At 39.6% G+C, this 13930-nt stretch overlaps 1 pseudogene; it reads left to right on the top strand.

Annotated features, from left to right (window-relative positions):
* The first annotated feature begins 5078 nt into the window (after window positions 1-5078).
* Window positions 5079-5868, top strand: LOC138169935 (glutamate-rich protein 1-like; annotated as a pseudogene).
* Window positions 5869-13930: the final 8062 nt, after the last annotated feature.

Genomic DNA, 13930 nt, shown 5'->3' with positions numbered 1-13930 from the left:
GAAAGAAAGAAAGAAAGAAAGAAAGAAAGAAAGAAAGAAAGAAAGAAGGAAAGAAAGAAAGAAAGAAAGGAAGGAAGAAAGGAAGAAAGGAAGAAAGAAAGAAAGAAAGAAAGAAAGAAAGAAAGAAAGAAAGAAAGAAAGAAAGAAAGAAAGAAAGAAAGAAAGAAAGAAAGGAAGGAAGGAAGAAAGAAAGAAAGGAAGAAAGAAAGAAAGGAAGAAAGAAAGAAATCCTTCATGATCCTAGTGAACATTTTTAATGAACTTACACCTTTCCTGTTTTACACTTTGTGGATGTTTGTATTCAAGGTCTCCTGGAAGGAAATTAGATACTGAGGGCATATGATATGAAGTAATAGAGTGGAAAGTGAAGGATCTCCCTTAGTAGTTTTACTTGTTGTGAGGTGGAAGTCAGAGTTAAATTTATTCCCCATGTTTTTATGCTATGTACTGTACCTTTTTAGCAAAATACATGGCTTCATTGCTTGTGGTTTTGAGTCAGTGTGCTTTGTTTCCCAAATGTCAGTAGCAGTGGTAGAGTTGAAGTAGCACAGGACCTGGAATTGGAGGACAAAGGTTCAAATTACAGCTCTGAAACGTAACAGGAGTGCGAATTTCTGCAAGTCATTTAACATCTCTAGGCCTTAGTTTCTTCCTCCAAAAAAGGAAGGGAAGGGTTGATTAGATGATCTCTAAGGCTTGTCAGTCCCAAATTCCACATTACTATAATTCTCTGATCCATGCCATATTGAGTCAGAATTAAGTTTGGGAAGGCATTAGCAATCCCAACCTTCCCCTTACCCCAAAGGCTTGGAACTTGCCTCAAACTCTTTCCCAGATTCTTTAAGGTTCCAGGCTCAGGAGGGGGGTTGGGTGGGGGGTGGTGGTGGAGAAAAATCATATAAGCTCTACAACTTCAGCACTTCCAACTATGAAGTAGCTATGAAAAGTTCCTAGTGATTCTCAGATTTGCTTTGGATTAAAATGCAACCTTGGAAAGGAGGGGCAGAAAGATACCAAGGGAGTTCCAGGTAAGAATTAAGATACCATGGGCTAGAGTTTTATATGAGCCTGCTCTGCTGTAGGAATAGTAAAGCAACTTATTTGCATGACTCTCCTCATTGGTGGAGAATTATTACTTAGTGTTCCATTCCAACATGAGGATCAGAGTTGGCAAGATCTTGAGGAGAAAATAGATCCTAGATTCTTCTGGCTTCTGGTCTAGAGATGACACAATGTGGTTCTGGTACTTGGTACAAATGACTCAGTGTGATCCCATAAATTGGAGCATCTAAAGTGGTCTAGTGAGAATCCCTCTGAGATCTGGAATTTGTACAAGAAATCCTTCATAATGCTAGTGAACATTTTTCATGAACTTACACCTGAGGATTTTTGTAGATGTTATGTACTGGGCCTGCCTTCTTCTGGTTGTGTGTCTGATATCTCTTTTTTTAGCAAAATAAATGGCCTCATTACTTGGGGTTTTGAGTCAGCGTACTTTGTTTCCAAAATGTCAGTGGCAGTGGTATGGCTGAAGCAGCACTGGACCAGGACCTCTTCAGAGAGAGGTCTCCAAGGAGAGAAAGCCAACAGGTATGCCCTAACCTATCGAGGATTATTAGTTAGCATTCCTATCCTAGATAATACTCCCAATCCCATGTCTTCTTTTCCATTTTTCTTATCACTTACTAACTGCATGACCTGGGACAAGTCATTTAACTTCTCCAAATTTTGGTTTTCTTATCTATAAAATGAGGGTATATCACAGGTACATTGTGAGGATCAAATGAAATTGTGTGTGTGTGTGCATAGCTTTGTAAACTTTCAAATGTTCTATAACTATGTTATTATTGTCAATACTACCCAGAATAGAGGACATTTTCTGAAATCCATTCATCAATTGATCAATAATTTATCAAGTGCCTATATGCTCCAGGCATTATGCTAGCACCAGGGATAAAAAGCCAAATATGAAATCAGACCTTTCCTCTGGAAACCTACATTCTAGTGGGGTCAGAAAACATGGACACATTTAAGTATATGGAAAATGAGGGTGTATACCACACTCAAGCTTGGCCTAACAATAGTTCTGTCCATTCTGCTTTTTGTTGATTCACTTCAGTTAAGCACTTTTATGAATTAATGATAATATTGATCTTCCTTTTGCATTCTCAGTCAAGGTTAACCATGAGATGATACCTTTTATCTGCTGCTATAGTTTGATTTACTATATCTCTGTATCTAAAGAATCCAAATGTTCAAATAATAATTACAAAGATGCTATTTCATATATACGTGGATTGTGGTCCATGATCTCATTGGTAGAGATCTGGTTTTGCCCTTGAATGAGAAATATCAATTGATCAAATGGAAGGGCTTCCTAATTCCAGCTTCTTAAGTGGAGAAAAGTACATACTTTTCCTACATATAAGCCTTATATCTTGGTCTAGAACTTAATGTCATTTGATACCTTTTCCTACAACCTGTTGAGGAAATTTGTTGACTTGATTTTTTTTCGTCCATTGACAATTTATGTGAGAATGCAACATGACAGCTTTCAGTTCCATATCCCCAATGAACTTCTTTAGTTTAGCATAATAACAATAAGTGAATAATTAGCACAATGACAATAAGTGAATTCCCTCTGTGTATAAGAATTGAAGTAGGGGTGGCCAGGTGGCTCAGTGAGTAAGAGCACCGGCCTCAGAGTCGGGATGACCTGGGATCAAATCTGGGCTCAGATACTCAGCACCACACCCAGAAATAACTGGCCGTGTAACCTTGATCAAGTTACTTAACCCCAATTGGTTAAAAAAAAAAGAATTGAGGTAATGTGAGAGTAGTAGAAAGAATAGTCTTGGACTCAGAAGATTTATGTTCATCTCTTAGATTCTAACATCTGCAGGCAATGTAATCCTAGACAAATGACTTTACTTCAGTGAATCTCAATTTCCCCATTAGTAAGAAAAATGCTAGAATTAGAGTAGAAAGGAGCCTTAAAAAAGATCTAGTCCAACTCCCTGTTTTTACAGATAAGAAAACTAACAAAAGACTGCACAGTGAAAAAAGCAACTTGTAAATGTGATTTTTTAGTGATATAGAAAGGACATATACCCTGTCCTCAAGGAGTTTACAGTTTATCTGGGGAGAAATACATAAATGGTTTTCCAAGTCAAGTAACCTATTTATCCATTCTGTTGATTCTGCAAGCAAACCATGTATCTTGATAGGAATCATTGAGGTTATACTACAGGTTGAATCACATATCAATTCCTAAATGACATATTCAGGGATTTATTTAGAAGCACATGAACTATTAGATATCTAGGTTCCATTTCCCAGGACCCCTTGCAATTTGGCACAAAAGCAACACAGTTCCTTTCCAAGAGGCTAGGCTGTATCTACACAATACTCATCATTTAAATGAAAAACTAAAAATGCAACTAAGTGTTCAGGTGTACCCAAGCATTCAAATGTTTACTGCAGTTGTAGGCAGGACATCATTTATTCCAGTCTGTTGCTTCAGGTCCAGGATCGGAATAAAATGAGACAATTATAGGTCAATTTACAGTTCACAAAAGTAGGTTTACTTAACCATTGAATGGAAAGAATAATAAATAAGGTTACAGCATTGGTTCAGGTAGACACAACCCTGTCTTGTCTCCATATGAAAACCTGTCTAGTCAGCAGGGTGTGTTAGATGTGGTGAGTCAGACGTCAGTGGGGCATCTGCCAAGTCTGAAGGGCACTTGCTCCTTGTGGGTTGGCTTTTTATACCCTAGGTGACTGGAAAGCAACATAAATTACTTGATCTTTAGTCTCTTGAACCAACCAAGTCTTAGTGACAGCTATTCTGCCTTTTAGGGGAAAAAAACCTCTAGCCTAACCTAAATGTCAGATATTGTTCTTATCATAGGCACTATGAAGCTATCTAGAAGAATGACTGATTTAAAAAAAAAACTTTCATTTGATATTTGCTGTTATAGATAAACACCCCAAGTGAAGATCTGAAGGAAAGAATGTTGTACTTGGGAACTAAATTCTAATTCTGACTAAGAGATGTTGATAAATGTCTTAACTAGTCTATGCTTCAGCTTTCTCCTGTTCTTAAAAGGGTTTTGAGGTAAAAGAATTAGGTTGTCTAATAAATGGCATTTTTTAAATGAACATTAGTATTCCTAGTTAGGGAGTTGACCTATGTGAGAGAAGTATTGTCAAAGATACTATTAATGATATATTTTATTGGAAAATGTGAATCAATCATGTAGAAAATGTAAAAATAAGAGACAGACAGCCTGACTAGCATAATGGTATCTACAAGGTTTTAAAAGACCCTGAAAGAATGCCACTCAATTGGGATATGGTTGAACAAATTATGATATATGAATGAAATGAAATAGTACTATACTATAAGAAATAACAAAGGGTACAATTTCAGAGAAATCTAAGAATTTATGAAATGATACAGAGTAATGTGAATAGAACCATGAGAAAAGCTTATATGATAATAATATTATGAAGACAAATAATTTTGAAAGACTTTAGAATTCTCTTCAGTGCAATGATCAACTGTGATTCCAGAGAACTATTAATTAAGCATGACTTCTGACAGGATTGCCTCTTGATTGACTCAAGAAGCACAATGAACATACTTTTATATGGCCAATTTGGGAATTTGTTTTGTTTGACTATGCATTTCCCCACCCCCCCTTATCAACTGAAGGAGAGTGGTGGGTAGGGGAGAAAACATGTCTATTAAATGAAAAATTAAAAACAAAATGGAAAAGATATTAAAGAAGGAACAAAAAGGCCTCCAGAACACTGGGTATATTCTCTCTTGAAAGTATATGGAAGGCATGTACAAGAATCACTCAGAATGAGGAGACATGATTAAATTGTGATATATACCTTTGGAAGGACTAGCCACATTGATAAAATAATGCATCTATTAAAGCAATGAAATACAGTGGAGGCAAACCATTATACTGTATAAGATCTATCTATTATTAAAGATAAACCTAGGGGGGGGAAATCGTCACTACTTTAATATTATAGATCCAACTGTATAAAGCTTACTTCATCATTCTAACAGGAACCTTATCATCTTGGCATTCACACTTTATCTGTACTATCTGAATGGAGGGAAGAGAGGAAAGATCCTTCCCAAACTTCCATTTAAGAATGAGGTGTAGGGAATGGTGCTGGTTCCCCACAGCTGAAGCCTCCCTGGCCTCTCCTGGAGCTATGTCCAGTGCCAAGCAACAAGTGTTCATTGAAAAAGTGCTGAAGAAACTCTATCCTTCTGTTCCAAATCAACAACTTCAATCTACAACAGAGATTTCTTCAAAACCAGAACTAGAATCAAGAAAAGTTCAGCCTTCAGCAGATGATTAAAATAAGATCCAGCCCAGGAAAAAAATATACACAGTAAGCCCACCTCCTGATGAATATGCTCCATGTTCTCCAGAATTCACTAATAGCAAAAAACTCAGAAAAATCTGGTAACACTAATGACACAGAAGAAGAGAAATCTCAAGAGCTACCAAAGAGAAGAAGAAAGCAACAGAATTTGATAAGAATAAGAGCCATTTACAAGAAAAATTACAGCCACAGCATACAGACAGTCCACAAATAAGCAAAAATAAACAAAGGAAACGGAAAAAGAAACAGCAAAAGGAAAGGAAGAGAGCAGCTGGCCTGCTAACAAAAGCCACTGGCATCTGTTTTACGTACCAGCCTGAAAGCAACAGCGAAGGAGAAGATTTTAAAGAGACCAATGAAAAGGCAGATGGCATCCTTGACTTCTTGCAGGCAACACAAGAAATTTATTTCTCTGACAGTATGTTCTCTCCTATTTCATCTTTAGAATAATGGTGCCAGTTTTGAATTTGGAAAAACAGGCAGTGGCATTCATGTTTCTCCATAGAATATTCAAAATAAATAAATAGTACAGAGACAAATTTAGGCTGTTTTAACTCTTCCAAACTAATATGTCTGTACGTTGGATACTGACTCAAGATATACCTAATAGAGCAAATTGCAGTCAGCCTCAGCAAAGTTCTTAAGGAGGATAATGTTCACAAAACAAATTAATAGTTTCATTTTAAGATAGGTGGTCAGCATTAATTATGCTTCTATATAAAATAAATATAACATATACAATATAGATCTATATAAATAATATAAATATATATAAAATAAATAAAAGAATTTGGAAAAAAAAAGAATGAGGTGTAGGTCAGCCATCTCTTCATTTCTCACCTAGATACACTTCTTTGGATTTCTCCATCATGCTTCCATGACAGATACATTCCCTCCCTCTCCCTGCTTTTCGTCTCTCTTTTTATGTTATCTTCCTTCCTTAGATTCTTGAGGGCAGTGACTGTCTTTTTCATATTTGCATCCCTTGCACTTAATACAGCCTGGCACTACATAGGTATTTTATAAAAACTTGTTGACTGACTGACTGATTGAAAGGAAGAATTTGCAAAATGAGGATATAGCAACTGAAAATTGAGAGTAATAATCTCTTTGGGTCCATCTTTGGCAAAAACAAGTTGGTATATACAGCTGGGGCAACTGTTAGCCTTCAAATACGTACTTCTTTACAAATAATATTATAGTAAGTCTTTAACTATCTGGAGTCCTTATGGAGTGAGTTTTTTGGAGAGTTGAATGTTTACCCTTTTAGACAGCAAACTTTAAAAAGAAGATTAACCATTTTGATGGAAAAACTTTTAAAATAACTACAACCCTATTTCAGTATAAGCTCATTAAATGTTAGAGGAGGAAGGAATCAGAGATGATTTAGTCTCAGTCTTTCATTGTACAGATAAGGAGAAGAAAAATTGTAGAGGTAAAGTGACTTGTTCCTTATACAGCTAATAAATAATAGAGAATTCTACAGTAACCCAGGTCCTCTCTCTGACTCTGAATGCAATGCTCGTTCTGAAATATCTCGGTTTTTTTGCCTTTTGAAGTAGATGCTGCCAAACATAATGTAACATTTCCTGGATGATTCAGGGCCATCATCAGGAATATCAGTTTACATACTGGACAGCTCTTGGGCCCATTAAGTTATGTTGAAGTGTTTGTCCTGTGCACGGTGTTCCCAGGTGACTGTGATTCTTCAGTCCCTTTGTCATTTTCCCCCTTTAAGTAGCTTTTCAATATACTTCTTCACAGTCAGGCCATCAGCTATCACTTTCCAAGACTGTCAACATGCCCGCTTCTGGCAGCCCTTTGGATGATCTATGGTCTTGGAAAACAGAGCACCAAGTATGTGAAGATCTCATGTAAAGTATGAGTGAATTAGCAGTGAATGAGGGCCTGAGGGATGCTCCTTCACGCAAAATATATGTGACTATTGTGATATCTGTTTTGGCCACTCCGAGGCCTGACTTGTTGACATCCTGGTACTTACTTATGTTCTGGATAGCTGAAATACAGACAGATTGTGTTATCATTCATATATCCAAAAGTGGCCCATAGATTTGCTTGAATGTGTGTATACATACATCTATGTATGTGTATATATATATATATACATATATATATATATGAAGATAAACATTAACCAGAATATATACATTCATATGATCATATACACAATGCAACCTTAATATTATAAGGAATTCATTACAGTCATAGATCACAGAAAAATGGAGCTAGAAACAACTTTAGAGATCATTTGATCCAGCCCCCTAATTTCACATATCAATATTAATTATTTTAAGGCTTAAAAATCTTGGCATCCATTCCAGTCAACTAGCTACATAACAGCAGTATATTTCTATACAGGAACTAAAATAGACACCCCAGAACCTTATAGTCATCATTGGCTTGAGGATCTTGGAAGATTTTTAATAATTTACTAAAGGTTTCACACAGGCTGTAATGTTTAAAACCCAGGTTTCTAGGAACTCCAAATCCATTGTTCTTCCTTCCATACCATACTATTATTTCCACCACCACCACCAAAAATGCCCCTTCTTTTCATCATCATAAGCAGCAGCATTGGCATTTATATAAGGTTTATTCAGCACTTTCTCACAACAAACTTGGAAGGTGGGTAATGCAAATATTATTCTTTCCATTATACAAATGAGATAACTGAGGCTCAGAGAAAGTAGATTATTTGTCTGTGGTCATCTAGTTAGTAACTGATTAAGTCATTTATTTAGTTCTCTCCTGAATCCAAGACCAATGTTCTTTCTACTACACTGAGCACCTTTTTGTTCAGGGCACTAGGCTAAGTACATATAAAGTTCATAGAGATTGAAAGTGGCTTTCCCCCTAGGTTTACTGTCAATGAGCTAGAGAAAGATTTTAGCAGAGCCCTTTTTTAAAACTGGAAGATGGTAGCTCTCAGAAAAAAACTGAATGTTTTAATTTTTAGAAGATAGTCATTCTAATGAACATGATTTTCCCTAACCAGATTCCCCATTCATCTATCCATCCATCTATCCATCCATCCATCCATCCATCCATCCATCCATCCATCCACCCTTCTAATCAACAAACATTTGTTGATCACCTGCTACATATTTAAGGTACCATAAAAAGTATAACTGAGAATAACACCACTAACACTCTGACTAATTTTATCTGATGGATTCCTTGGAGATTTGAATAACATAGTTCAAAATAATTTCGCTAAGGGTTTAGCATCAACATCCAGCCAGTTCAGTTGTTTTCTAAAAATCAGTTCTTTGCTTTGTTCTGTGACTGAGAATATAATTGGTTTCTTTGCCACATGTTTTTTGATGTATGGTTCAAAGTCCTACAATGCTCTTACTTAAAATAGCTTCAATTGGATCCATTCTTCGTAAATCTCCTGGGCTCCCTTTTAATGAAGCTTATTATAACAATTCTTATTCCTGCAGCTTTCCACACTCACTGTTGGGACTAGGAGCTAGGAGTCTATAAGTGGTTTCTCCAAGTATTGTGTACCTGTAGATTTCAAACTAGCACCCTAATTGCCAGGTTTCTCTACTTCATAAGTGCAACTCAGTAGAAAGAGGATTCAGAACAGAAAACCTAGGTTCAAATCCTAGTTCTTCTACTTACTCCCTGTGTGATCTTTAGCAATTAATTTAACATTCCTGGGCTTCAGTTACTTATCTATAAATTTAAAGAGTTAGACTAGATGCTCTTTAAAGTAATATCCAGTTCTAAATCTATGAACTGGAAATACTATGGAATCAATTGATTACCTCTCATGCTTGTCATGATGACTAAAAAGGAGTCATGTTTCCTAAGGAGCATAGATTTAGAATTGGAAGAAACATTAGAAGTAATTTAGTCTGAGGCCCCCATTTTACCAGTGAAGAAATTGAAACCTGGAAAAGGTTGAGAAAAGGAAAATATTGAGTTAAGGATTGTATTAAATATAAATGTAAATAATAATGGTATGAGGTCACACTTTATGTAAGTTAACTTATTTGACCTTAACAACCTTGTGGGGTTAGTGCTATCATTATTACCCCCTACTTTACAGATGAGGAAACTGAGGCATAGAGAATCAAAATATTTTTCCAGAGTCACCCACCCAATTTCTGAGGCAGGATTTGAACTCAGGTCTTCTGACTCCAAGTCCAGCACTTTATCCACTGCATCACCCATGCCATAGAGCAGTCTCTCAGTACTGGTGTTATGTGAATTAGTTAATAATTCTACCATGCTCCAATATATTTGAAAATAATACATGTGTGGAGATAGCAGTTTCAACCTCTTACTAGTTGTGTGACCTCGGGCAAGTCATTTAACCTCTCTTTGCCTTAATCCATTAGAGAAGGAAATGGCAGACTACTCCAGTATGATTGCCAAGAAAACCCCATGGACTGTAGTGGCATACTGAGATAATAGGGTCACAAAGAATTGGAAACAACTAAACAATAACATAGTTTTTAAGATTTGCAGAGTACTTTTACATATATAAGTTCATTTATAAGTCAGCTAATATTAATCAGCAAATTATTACTTTATGCTTGCTAAGTGGCAAAGTGGATAAAGCACTAGGCCTGGAGTCAGGAAGAGCTGATTTCAAATTCATCCTTAGATACTTAGTCGCTATGCATCCCTGGGCAAGTCACTTAACTTTTCCTCAGTTTCTTCATCTGTAAAATGAACTGGAGAAGGAAAGGCAAACAACTCCAGTATCTCAGTCAAGAAAACCCCAAATGGTGTCATAGTTGAGGTGAATGTTTACAGGAGCAAGCAGTTTGAACACTCTCATAGCAACTTAATTCAACTCAATTCAATGCTTAGTGAGCAGATGGAAATAGAAAAGTGAAACATAACATAATATGTAGCTCAAGGGTGGGGAGCCTGCTGCCTTGAGGCCTCATATGGACCTCTAGGTCCTCAAGTGCAGCACTTTGATGGAATCCAAACTTCACAGAACAATCAATCCAGGCAGCAGGCTCCCCATCCCTGATATAGTTGCTGTCATTAAAAAGTTTACAACAAAGGGGTTATGGAGAGAGGAAGACATTTAACATGCTCATAAATAAGCACTTACATAAGAAAATTTGAGGAAGAGATAACTTTGTTAGAATAGAATATATAATAAACCTGGAAGACTAAATAGGGATCAGAACTAGATCTTTGATCTTGTTGGTATAGGAATCCTACCTAGTATTTCTTCATGGTGACTATTTTCATATTTTGCTAAAAATACCAAAGTAGTCCACATTTGGAGAATAATTAATCCTTTGCGTTAAATAAAGACCTACTTCGTTCTTAAGGAATATTCAAGTGCCACCTATAATCTGCCTCCAAAGCCTAGCAACACTCCTGAGCAAATTATCAGGAACAAAATCAACCCCAGAAAGACTTAGCAGAGCAAGACTAACTTGAAATAATGCTGATGCTAATAGGCATTATTATGATTACCATCACTATGTGCATGCATTGGGGGCCTTTCATCTTCACGCTTTGCAAACATTAACACATTAATCCTCATAACATCCTTGTGAGTAAGACAGATGCCAAATTTTATTATACTCCATGTTATAGATAGGAATACTATAAGGACAGTAACAAGAACTACAATAATACCTCAAATAATCTCAATCAGTGTCATTTTACCGGCATATCTGGAAAACAGGGAGAAGTGTATGGGATGGGTCTGCAGGAGACAAATAAATTTTCTTAAAGAAAGGAAGGGAGTTTAAACTTTTTCCCCCCAAACATTTTCTCAACTATTCTCATTGTGTGACACTACTGGGCTGTCACTGAAGCCCAGATAGTTCTTGAAGCCTAAGGAGATTAAGACTTTGAGTCATTCCACTGTTCAAAGAGGCAGAAATCACGCTGAGGAAGCTGGTGCTTTAAAACGATGTTCAAACCAATGTTGTATTTATTTGTGAAATTGGTTCCGGCCAATTGAGTGCTATGGGTGTGTTCTGAGAATGCTTGTATAAGTTTCATGGTGAGGAGGTGACTTTCATTCCATACAATCGCATAGCAGTCCTCTTGCAGGAAAGTGAGAATGAAGGATTGCTAAACTATCCCAGGAGCCTGTCACTAAGTCAATCACTTGTTATAGGATCATTGGTTTACAGCTGGAAAGTGCTTTAAGAGGCCAATGGTCCAAACCTCTCATTTTACAAAGGAGAAAATTGATGCCCAGAGAGGTTAAGGAACTTCCCAAAGTCACCCCAGCAGTAAATTGTCCAGGTATCATTTGAACCTTCAGTATTCTGAATTCCAACCCACTGCTCTTTCCAAGGTACTTTCACTGCTTGTCTGTCAACATTTGCTGAGGTCCCCTTGAGTATTCACTCTTGTATTCCCATCCTCTCACTAAGTGTTGAACTGAGTTGGATTAAATCAGAGCACAGGAACTGCTTGCTCCTGCAGATCACTGTATATGGTGCTTTGGGGAATTAAGAAACAAGAAGAAGATACTGTTTCTGCCCTGGGGGCTTTTATGAAATAGATCATAAATGAATAGCCCCCGAATGCAAATAACGTATATACAAATTCCATTCATTCATTTAGCAAATATTTATAGGGAGGGGCTCTTAAAGTCAAAGGCACTGGGCTAGACAATGTAAATGGAGGTATTTGGGATTGATACAGGAGCCAGGTGAGTTTGTCAGGGAAGATTTCCAAATGGACCTCAGAGGGTTCCACAGGGAATTTTTCAGATCTTCCGACTGAGTTTAAAAATGATAGATCTATGGCTACAGGAAGGGGGAGGGGAAAAAAAAAAGCCCAGGCTTCTGCTGCCTACACCTTTACCTCCACAGGTTGGGACCTGTGACATAGGCTCATGTGCTTACTAGGGGAGCCGAGGTACTAACTTGTGGTGGATATATTTAGTTAAGACATGCACGACTCCTGCTCGAAAGCCTCAGAGCTCCAGTAATCACCCTCCTGAGTTCTCCTCTCTCTCTCTCTCTCTCTCTCTCTCTCTCTCTCTCTCACACACACACACACACACACACACACACACACACACACACACACACCTTTTAATAAACGTAAAGCAAACCTCGGTCAGATCAGATTTATGATTTTCAACTTTGTTAAGTCAGAGTGGGACTAGCCTGGACCACTTTTCCACCACGCAGAACACAAACCAGGATCCTGCCACTGCTGCAATGGGAGGGAAAGACAACCTTTAACTTAAGTCGCCTACAGAGTCCCTGAGCGTAGGGAAGATGGGTGGAGGAGAGATTAATAGACTTTAGAGCTAGAAGGGATGTTTGGAAGGGAGGACAAACTTTGCTTCCTAGAACAGCGGGGCTGGGAGTGCCCACCAACTTCCAGCAACTCCGGGGGACTGGGACGGGGGCGGGGCGGGCAGCCCTTAGAAGCTCCGCGGGAGGCTGGGCAACCCGGAGACAGGAGAGGGGAGAGGGGGGAGAGGGGAGAAGTGGGAGGGACGGCCCAACCCGCCCTTTCAAGTCTCTCTCCCCTCCCTCCCTCTCCCTGGCGGCAGCTGGGGGAGATGAGTGGCGCTGAGTCGCCTCTTCCCTGACCCCTCCTCTCTCCCCTGCCCCTCCTCCCTCCCCCTGCCGCTGCTGCCGCCGCTGCTGCACGGGAAATATGAAGAGGAGGTGCAGCTGCAGCAGCAGTGGTGGCTGCAGCGACTGGGCTCTGAGCGCAGAGCTGGGTAGAGCGAAGAGCGCGGCCGCGGACGCCACCCGAGGCACCGCACCGAGAGGCAGAGGCGGCTGCCGGCACTGGGAGCCAGGCAGGCGGGCAGCGGCACCCGCGGCGGCAGCACACTCAGAGAAGTGACCGCGCTCGCCTCTGAATCGGTGCCTGAGTGCGCAGTCCCTTCGCAGAGCAGCCGCGAGTCCTCCATCCCTGGTCAGGGAGCGAAGCCCGTGACAAGCCAAGCTCCTGGGTCCAGTCCGACGTTCCGCTACGTCCCCCAGACCCAACCGCAGGAGGTCCACCGGGCATCTCCCAGTCGTCCAGCTGCTGCCGCCTTCTTCCCAGCAGACGGAGATGGAGTGATCAGGCAGAGCGAGCTTTTTCAGAAGCCAAGCCTCTGGGAAAGGAAAAGAAGGAGGAAGAGAAGGAGGGATACTGAGGGGAGAAAGCCACCGAGGACCTCGACTCCGCTGCTCGCCCCTTTCTCTCGGGGCCCAGCGCATCTCCTTTGTCCAGCGCCCCGCTGCCTTCTCTGCAGCCGTGAACGCGGTCCCCCAAAGCCTGTGCTGCTGACCGACCCAGGGACCTCAAGGGGGCCGCGGCTGTTGGTCGCAGCTTTCTTTTCCAACTCACTTCCATCTGACTTGTCAAGTTAAGTGAACTTTTCTTCTGGCTTGGGGTGAAAGGAGGGAAGAGAAAGCAAGAACTTTAGCATCACCGATTCGAAGGAAGCCCAAAAGTTGCACTGCAAGAGAATAATTACTGACCATCAGAACGAGAAGAGGACACTTTCTTAGGCGCCCGGAGGAGGAGGAGGAGG

Source organism: Petaurus breviceps, unplaced genomic scaffold (assembly GCF_028583685.1).
Source record: "Petaurus breviceps papuanus isolate PSGF00001 unplaced genomic scaffold, PetGlider_PUasm1.0 38, whole genome shotgun sequence".
Lineage (NCBI taxonomy): Eukaryota > Metazoa > Chordata > Mammalia > Diprotodontia > Petauridae > Petaurus > Petaurus breviceps.
This window is presented reverse-complemented; position numbering and strand designations above follow the sequence as displayed.